Source organism: Suricata suricatta, chromosome 5 (genome assembly GCF_006229205.1).
Source record: "Suricata suricatta isolate VVHF042 chromosome 5, meerkat_22Aug2017_6uvM2_HiC, whole genome shotgun sequence".
Classification (NCBI taxonomy): domain Eukaryota; kingdom Metazoa; phylum Chordata; class Mammalia; order Carnivora; family Herpestidae; genus Suricata; species Suricata suricatta.
Window position 1 is genome coordinate 51736767 of NC_043704.1, and position 10686 is coordinate 51747452.

The window sequence follows — 10686 nt, forward strand, 5'->3', positions numbered from 1 at the left end:
CAGTCTCAGCCATAAGAACTTAGAAGGGTGGAAGAAATATTCTTTTTCCTCCCCTACAAAAGTCAATATGTATAATACTCCATAATATTAGAAATAAGAGAGGAAAGAAACAAAGATATTTGCATAACACACATGAACACACACACAGACACACACACTCACATACACACACAAACACAAAATGTATCCACAGGACAATAAGGAGGAAACACTCATGATAATTACAGTTCTCCTTTCTATATTTGGTCCTGTGATATGATAGCTGATATTGATAACTACTTTCTTCCACTAGCAATTCTGTACTCCCTTACCTTTCTTTAGCTCAGTGTATTATGGTTCTTTATTTGGAATAGTGACTCAAAACTTCACTCCTGAAGGGTTTGGCCCTACCTGGATCATGCTGTTATTCTTTTTGATTGACTTTATTCAAAGGACAGGGTAATACCAAGGGGTCTCCTGTATTCCAGACATGTTTTTCTTTATGCTCACTGTATAGTAATAGAACTTCCCTTTGGTTGTCAGGATCAATCACTCTAGCCAGCACAGTGACTCCTTCTATGCCTGTTAATTCAGAGGTATGAGGTCTCCAAAGGTCAGTGGTAGTTCTAACTTCTAGTTCAATGGAATCATTGTTGTGTCTCCTGCAGGAAGTATTCCTTTATCTGGAACTGAGATCTCTAGGCCAGCAGGGTGTAAGACACGGGAACAGGAATAAAAAATTGTTAGTGAATCACTAGGGGTGATAGTGAGTAGTTCCACTTGTATTTCCATCCCTGGATTCTTGGACCCATACATCCTGGCTATGGGAGAAACCGCACCACACATTGTACACTGAGTCAGAGCATATACAGACCTCTGGACAACCTTTACCTGACCTGCAAGGTATATCCACCCAGCTGTTGCTGTAACTCAATCTTCAAAAGGCCTTCCATGATTCCATCAAAACACCTGCTCCAAGATAGTGGGAAACATGGTAAGACAGTGAATTCCATAAGGATGGGCTCACTTCAACAAGTCTTTACAGTGAAATGAGCTCCTTGATCAGAAGGAATTCTGTGTGAAATACGATGCCAGTTGATAAAGTATTTTGTAAGTCTTGGATGGTAAAGTTTGCACTGCATACAAAGAAAACAAATCAGTATCAAGAGTAACTGTCTATTCCAGTGAGAACAAAATACTACCCCTATCACAATGAAAGCTATCCAATATAAACAACTTGTCACCAAACAGCTGGCTGATCATCCCTGGGGAATGGTGCCATACTGGGGTCCAGTGTTGGTCTTTGCTGCCGGCAGATTGGTCACTCTGCCACCAGATAAGTGAATGCTGAGCCCAGGTATAACTTCTATCCCTGCAACCTTTGTCATTTTGTTCATGGGCCCATTGGGGAAGAACAGCAGTGGCTAGGGGAAGAGGCTAAATGGTATTCACAACATGGATCAACCCATTCACTTAGTTTTTAAGTCCTCCTCTGCTATATTTACCCTTTGATTCAAATGGGATTCAAATATCTTGATTTTTTTGCCCATTCAAAAAGATCTGTATACATACTTCACTGAATTTTTTACTAAGTATATTTTCCAATCATGATTATCTAAGAGTCTGACCATTTAGCCAAACCATTGGCCACAGCCCATGAATTAGTATATAATAGCATGACCATTTCTCCTTCCAAGGAAAGTGAACAACCAGACACACAAAGTTCTGCCCCCTGGGAGGCTTCCCTTCACCACTGTCCCTCAGGGATGCCCAAAAAGGAGTTGGAGTGCTTGTTGCTGTCCACATTTTATCAAGTGCCTATATACTATGCAGAACCATCTGTGAACAAGCCCCTGTCTTCTTTCCTCTGTCAGCTAGTCATAGAGAACTCCCTAGGAGGCAATTGGTGCCAGAACCTAAAAACCTAGTGTATTGTGAGGACCCATTTCCTGGTTTCAACAAATGCATTTCAAACCTATGAATTTGGGGGGACATAAGAGATACCATGTACTTCTCAGGCTACACGTTACTTCACTTGTCCACTTATCATCAAACTTTAGGCAGCGTTACGAGATTTCCATTGGATCTCCTGAATCCACACCATGCACCCCTAGTATATAATTGCAACTCTGTCTCCATTTGATGATCAGGATCATTTAGCCTGGGGGAATAACTGCTTTCCTTGTGTGCTAGTCTGTTGACATAAGGACTCTCATAAGTGAGAGTAAAAAATAAATCTCCTTAGTGAAATCATTCCCTCTCTTACAACAAGCACATTAGACCTTCTGGGCCTTGAGTTGTGAGGATGAGAAGCAAAAATTCCACCAGGTGACTGAATTGCAATGATGTTACATGGCATTACTCTTATTTACATTTCTTAGTTTCATTGTTTTAGAGTTTACACTACATTTTATAGGATGATATCCCATTCTCGTAGCATGTCATCCTAAAGCTTATGCTTTAGTTATATCTTCTGTGAACCATTCCAATGCTCTATCAGACTAGCAGCAGCTGAGTAGTGTGGTATTTGACAGTACCACTGGTTACAATTACTGTAACTCCTTTGCTATAAAGTGGCACACTTGAATTGATGAAATGTTATGGTAGGTCCTATACTGGTGGGTCATGCACTTTGGAAGCCTCAAAGAATAGAGTTGTGTGAGGCTCTAAAGGAAATGACAGGCAAACTCACACCAAGAATATGGGCATGTTGTAACCAAGCCTACTTCAAGAAAGGAAGGGGTCCACTGCAGTCAAATACCTAGCCATATCTGATTGATATCTTAGAGAGATACTACATCAAGGATTTAATGTCAGTCTGTTAATGGCAAATTGGACATACACTAGCAGTGGCAACCAAAACAGTAACCAAAAATAGTTACCATTCATGCCAGCATGGCTAATGCATTCATGTGCCTATTGTGCCAGCACTGAGGTACCTAATGACAGAAGCTGGCTAATATCAATTAGCTGAGTAATTCTGTCGACTTGGTTGTTTAGTGCCTCTTCTGGGGAAGATGGTATCTGGTGGGCTTTAGTGAGCTAAACAAAGTTCTTTTGAATTCATGCCTAGTTCTTAGCTTTTTAATATCTTCTAATGCTGGCATTTGTACTTCATGCAATGTGAACCATTGTTTCCCATTTCTAAGAGCAATCTTAACACTGTATTAGTACAATGCCTAAGAGTCCTTTCCACATTGTTAAACAATAAATTGTTCCCATGTTTATAAAATCTCCCTTATGTAAAGAATCTACTGTTTCATCATTTTTACGGAAGTGCAGGGGTAGAAGTTAGCAGTGAAAAGTGGGCTATTTGCTCAAGCTCAGATGATCAAAGGAAAGTGCTTGTTCAAGATTTTCTAAGGTATTAACATATGCTATGTCTCAAAATCCAATTCCTACTTGGTCTACGTGACTTGTGGGCCTGATAATTCAACTAGTTCTGATTAACTTATGATAAAGTCTTTGTCTTCATATTCTACTTTCCTGCCCTCTAGTTGGAGGAAATGAGATTCTTTTTTTTATGTTGCCAAAGAGGAACTCTGGCTTTCACACTTAGCCTTTAATTGCTGAATAATCACCCTCAGACTTTTATTTTCTTTTACTAAAGCATCTATTGCCCCTAGCAATAATCAACAAATTCTGTAATCCCTATAATAACTTTCCCCCATAATTCTGGAGTCTGATACACATCACCTCCAAGGCACATTCACTTTGCTAGTTTGCCATCTCAATGTAACACCTTTAAAATCTCTAACAATTGCATTGCTAACTGTGGCATGCAACTGGGAGGTAATGACACTTCAAAACCCATTTTACAATGTGCTTTTTCAGACCACTTCTGGCACCAACTGTCATAAGTCTGGTTCCCTGGGAAACAGACTGTGAGAGGGAGATTTGTATCCATGAAGTTTAATGGTGAAGGAACTCAGAAACAACATCTGTAATGCAGTCACAGAAACAAACAAAAAAAAAAAGCAAGGGAGGAGTTGCATAAAGACCTCATTTGATCCCACAGAGAGTTCAGAAGTTAAGAGGTCCCTTCAGAATTGTTGCAACCAAGGCAAACAGGATGAAAATGTGTACTCTTGCATGGATCAGTCATTAAACTATGCAGCCTCCCTGCACGTAATGCATCCTGCTGAGAAGCCGATTCTTTGGGTCAGGTCCAAGGGAGGTACTTAGCTGTGAGCTATCAGTAGAAACATTCTTAGAAGGTGGGGGTGATGAGCACCTCCCTCCAGAGGGGCAATCTGGTAGTGTTCTACAACATCGATCACAGAGGTTTTAACTTCAGTATGTGCTCCAATATGCTTCACTGTTTAGACTACAAATTATCCACATTACTGCTAATTTCTACGTGATACATTTGTGAAAAGTAAACTCTACCTCTGGTCTGAAATTGTGTTATGTTCTTTTTGTTTTAAGTTGGGAATATTCCATGGCTCTTACTGGTCCTTAAATGAGACTACACACTTATTCAAGTCTGAAATTGATTGCTAAAGAATGAAGTGGAATTTTCTTTAGTCTTTCTTTCTTGTGTACTCATTTATCACTACAATCTCCCTGTAACACCTTCAACTAGAAGGCTCAATTTTATGTACATCCCTTAGCCAAATTTCTGGTGTTTTTTTGTTTGTTTGTTTGTTTATTGGTTTGTTTGTTTTGTTTTAACTCACTTAGCTCCCAGAAATGTGATGACTTAAGCAGATACTTATTTTTCATTTGCATGATATTATAAGGCCTATACTTTGAACTAGCTTGTGCCTGGCATTTCAATATGTTAGATGATGAATGTAGGGCAAAATATGTCCCTCTGATAATCTAATGGCTCCTTAAAGGTTATTACTTTACTTTTGCTAACGTCTCACAATGTGCAACTTCACTCATTATTCACTTCCATAATTGCTTACATAACATGTCTAAGATTTACACATATATTTGTTGTAGAAGAGAATAATGGATTATGATGCAGGGCGAAAAAGCCCTAATGACCTAGGAAACCAATTATGAACATTAGTGAAAAGTGTCACCTCCATTCAGTAAAAAAAGCAATATCTCTTTGATATGATGATATACAAAGGTGATGAAACATTAAATGTTCCACAGAATATTGCTTGGATTCCATTGCTTTTTTGCCAAGCCCACAGCTTCCATTTCCCGGAATAAAATTTTCCCAACTTTCTGACCTATAATTGATTGTTATACCTATATTCTGGGCAGTTAAATGTATGTCTTTTCATGGCTATACTAACAAGATGGTATGAGATATCAGAAATCAGTTATTATATTGGAAGCCTCCATATCATTTTTAAAATGTTAAAACAAAAATAAATTAAAAATGTTATCATTATAAATTTAGATTGTAAGAAACAGAAATATACAGGCAGCTTATTAAAAAAAAATGTTTCTCTGATGAATTGCAGGTCCCAAACTTTGCTCTTGCTAACCTTCACCTACTAAATTTGCTGCAATGTACATTACTCAAGTTGTCTTGCACAAACAAGATTTTGTTTTCCCCTAAGCAATGAAAATATTTTTTCTGATAATTTAAAAATGATAAAATATAAAAATACTACAAGTTTTGAGGAATACAGGAATACTCTAAAATTAATAAGGTGGGTGGAATTCTGTCTGCTATGAAAAACAAATATAAAGTAAAAAGTCTTGGAATGTTACATATCAGGGGCGAAGGAAGGCAACAAACTGTTAAATTTTGATATACAGAGCATAAACTTGGAAATGGAAAAAATATAATGAAGTTAAATCTTACCGGAGTGAAGCTTCTTCAACATCTCCGTGTAACTTGGAAATAAGACTGTAAATCATTTTCCCTCAATTGTAGAGGTAATAACTTCCTTACAACCCTCACCTAAGGAACCCTGATGCTCATGAAACTTAGGCTGATGAAATTCCAAAGGCAAGCGAATTCTGTTCTATACTGTGTGTTTCTCATTGTCAAGATACAAACACTAAGTATTTCCAACTTTTGGCATTAACATTCATTCATTGACAAAAGTATTTTCATATGTATACAGTATCATTGAAGTTAACTGTGTCAAAAGATAAGAAATGTCAAAATGAGAGAAAATTAAAATGTTGTTTTATAAAACAAAGATCATAAAAATAGTGCTTTTTGAATGAACATTATTACTTATTATTTTTTTTATTTATTACCAAGTCAGCTAACATTCAGTGTAAAACAGTGTAGTCTTGCCTTCAGAAGTAGATTCTCATCTTACATACAACACCCAGTGCTCATCCCAACAAGTGTCCTCCTCAATGCAGAGCACCCATTTTACCTGCCCTGTCACCCCATCCACCCTCAGTTTGTTCTCTGTTTTTAAGAGTCTCTTATGGTTTGCCTCCCTCTCTGTTTGTAACTTATTACTCCTTTCCTTCCCCCATGAGCTTTTGTTAAGTTTCTCAAATTCCACATATAAGTGAAAACATACAATATCTGTCTTTCTCTGACTTATTTCACTTAACACAATACCCCCCAGTTCCATCCACATTGTTGTAGACGGGAAGATTTCATTTTTTCTATTGCAGAGTAGTATTCTATTGCATATATATACACCACATCTTCCTTATCCATTCATCACTTGGTGGACATTTGGGCTCTTTCCATAATTTTTCTATTGAATACACTTTAACTGACTGGAAATTTGACAACAATTATATACTTACTTTAGTCAAAAGTGCAAAAATTGATAATATTCTTACCATTTACCTGTAAATGAAGCCACAAAAAAATAGCATAACATAATAACTTCAAAGAGTCTTCAAAACCAGTCACCTGATCTAGATGTAATTTTATTAGGATGTTTTTTACATCTGGGGTGTTTTTTTTATTGTTATAATCCTAGAGATGGATAATAAAGATGTGTATGTTAATATGTACATCCATAGAGATAGATAATATTAATGTATATGTTAATACAAATATATGTATTAAGGACTTATGGTGATTACTTTCTCTAATGAATAGAAATTATAAGTTCTTACAGGATATTTCCTTTAACCAAGTTCATTTACTTTAAAAGAAAACTTTTAATGTTATCCTATTTGCACAGCATTTGACTATGGAGAAAAATATCTTCATTTTATAAAATCATAATAATAATATTATTAAATAAATATAATTATTAATATAATTATTAACACTTTAATAGGGCTTATATATGCCAGGCACCATTCTAAATGTTTTACTATATATATGTTAACTATATATTATACATATTAACTTATCTAAATTTCACAATAGCTCCTTGATAAAAAGTACAAGTATTATCGGCATATTGGAAGTGATGAAACTGAGGAACAAAAGCTAAATTTCTTTCCCAATTTGTCAAAGTTAGTTAATATTCGTTGTACAATTAAAAAAAAAAAAAGGACTGGTCTTTGTCCCTGGCTTATTGTAGGAAGCCTCTAAACCCTTGAAATTTCCATAATGAAGAGATACAAATTGGTTTTAGAAATTTCCAGAGTTATCTTTGTTATTCACAGTGGGACCTAGGGACCACACCTGAGAGTTTCTGCCAAACAGCTGACCTGTAGTGGGTCCCTAGAGAGTTATGCTAATGAGATCACTTAGAAGGAGATAAAGCCAGGCCTTGTATCTATTTTAATAGTATCTATCGTTTTACTGGATAAAGAACAACATATAAAGACCACAGAATCTGTTTATGTGTCCTAAAAATTTTTTTTAAAACACCAGACTTTATAACGTTTCTATTTTTGAAGAAATTTGAGAAACTTCATATTCTAGGTGTACATCCCCAAATAGACAGAGTGCTACTTTAGGCTTCATGCTTTTTCAGTAAGCAAGTTTATCTTTAAAGACATCAGAAGAAAACACCTGAAAATCAGGAACAAGACTATCATTGATGCAGACCTCCTGCATTTCATCTTTAGTTCTAGAAATTCAGGAAATACCTATCTTCATACAGAAATATGTCACATGCAGAAGAGTCTCCTATCTTTTACCTTCATGGGAAAAAAAAGAAATGTTAACAAACTAAACCAAAATCAAACCCAAAAAGTAATTTTTGAGAAATATCACTATCCTTCAAGCACTCTTTTGCACTTTTGTTCCACGTGGGAAAAGCCAGTTCTAAAAAGTTGCTAACTTTCATTCACATAAGCAAAGAATTTAATAGCTTACATTATTTTCTTGTAAAATGCAATACTAAATTGTTTATAATATATTTCTTTTAATTTAGCCAGGGTATTACATTGTATTTGCTTTTTTTTTAAAGAGATTTATAGTTTTACTACAACTTAGCCATTATGTGGATATAGTATAAGCTTCCTCACACCATCCTAAATCCAGTAAGATGGCAATCGTTTTAAAAAATCCCTAAATAGGTGTGCCTGGGTGCCTCGGCCAGTTGAGCATCAGACTCAATTTTTGTTGGGTCATAACCTCATAGTTTATGGGATGGAGCCCCACATTAGGCTCCATGCTAACAGTACAGAGCCTACTTGTAATTCTCTCTCTCTCTCTCTCTCTCTCTCTCTGCCCCTTTCCTGCTGGCACTCTCTCCCTCTCTCAAAATAGATGAATAAACATGAAAAACAAAGAAATGTGAAATAAAAAATCCCTAAATAATATTTATATATGGCATGTCTTCATTGTACTCTTTACTGATTTTTCCATGTTCATTCAATTGTTCATAGAAAATTTAAAATAAAGAAGAATGTACAGCAAAAAAAAGAAGAAAAGGTGACAAGGAGGAATGTACACAAAGTACTTCTATTATTAAAGTGGACATTTACATCCACTCAAAGGACTAATAAAGCTGTAACAAATACATGAACACATTCAGTCAACTTACAAGATGTGAGATGAGTTTTCATCCTAATAGCATTGTTCACTCTTATCAAAATTAATTCAGGATAAGAATCCACATGAATCAATAGTAGGTACCCAACCTGAAATGAAGTGATTGCTTTAAATGATTTCCAATACATCATATCTTATTATATTAGGATATGACAGGTTATGCTGTGCTTCATTGAGTTACATAATATCATTTTGAATATAACTCCAAGTCTATCTAATATAAGATGATGAATCAGGAAATAAAATGACAAGGACTCATTTACTTCTAGGTCTTAAATTAGATTTTTCTGTCCACACAAAAGGAAGCCAGGAAACCAAAATGGCTTCCAGGAGGCCTGTCTCATTCATATCAATGAGCAATCACCAACTACCATCCCTAGTTCATTTTGGGCAGAAATGTCTGATTCCTCTGTAAGAAGTAGCATAAATGACATAGCTTCTAATAGCATATATCTGGCTGTGTACTGGTTTATGTAAGTGTGATACTGTCAGAAGCATTCTATCAAATTTGGAGAATCAGAATATTTCATTAAATAACCATTATATAATCTGAAAACACCAGGGAGACCCACTGTGATCACATTATAATATATATTAAGTGAGGGAATAAACTAAATGGGCATGTATAAGAGTAATCTAGTAATCACAACATGACGGAACAGAAGGTGGTTTGGTATATATTCTGCAATCTGAACACAGGAAATAGAAAACTGAAAAAAAAAAACCCTTTTTTTTTTTAACTAAGATGAACATGTTTTATCTAGTTAAAACTCATTCTGGTTTCATGGATAATAAATATCAAACTGTATTCCATCATGGTAGAGGAGTAAAAATCTCCTCACTAGAAAAATGTTCATTTTAATTGCCTAGGGAGGGAGGGAGGTAATCTTAATGGGCATGTATCCAAAGCTGTTATAGATAACTTCCTGGGAAAGACAGGTCAGTGGATTACTAGTGCTGATATATTAATAGGCTTAATAGAAGTGAAAGATGACATGATATTTTATAAATACAGATAAAAAGCTGGATTCAACATATTTTAATTTAGCTAATCCTCTGTATTTCTCAGACATGCCTTCCCATGTTGCACACTCATTATATATTAAGGTTCTAGTGATCTACAAATGTATGAAAAACAGATAAATTTCATTAAGACTTCAATAAAAAGTTACTTGGAAAGACAGTAGACCATGATGATAAAAATGCCATTACTGTATTAGTCTCTAATTAGTTTATAAGGGAAACTATAAGTTAGAAGTAACTGTGAATGTTAGATGATGAAATTTTCATTTTTTGGCATAAGTTGAAAAAGACAACAAACTCAATTATTTGCCATGGTCTTTATGCTACAAAATTTGAATATATACTTTTAACAACTTTGTTACTGATTCAGAAAACAACAAATAGTTTTATATACTTGTCATGAGGAAAGATATTTACAGATTATAATCACCAAAAAGTGCTTTAGGAGTATTTAGGGGAAAAAAACATATATATTTAGGTACAATTGAAGACCAAAAGATACAGGTGCACCTCCTGTAATAGGGCTAATAACCTATTAATCTCTTCTACTCGCATCATGCTAGTTTGGCTAAGAATTAATGAAATAGTGAATATTTAATCATACACCTTTAGCCAGATAAATCAATACAATTTTCAGTATATATAATAATTTTAGCTTTGGAGCTCTGGCTGCACTCCGAGATAGACAATAGCATGCTATCCAGTAAAAGTCCTGCTGTAATTTCAAACTGCAGGGTTAGTCAGCAAAGCACTGAAATATAATTGGAAAGAAATTTACATTGTACAACCTAAGGATAACTTCACTTGAGGGGTGGTTAAGGCAGATATCTCCTCAG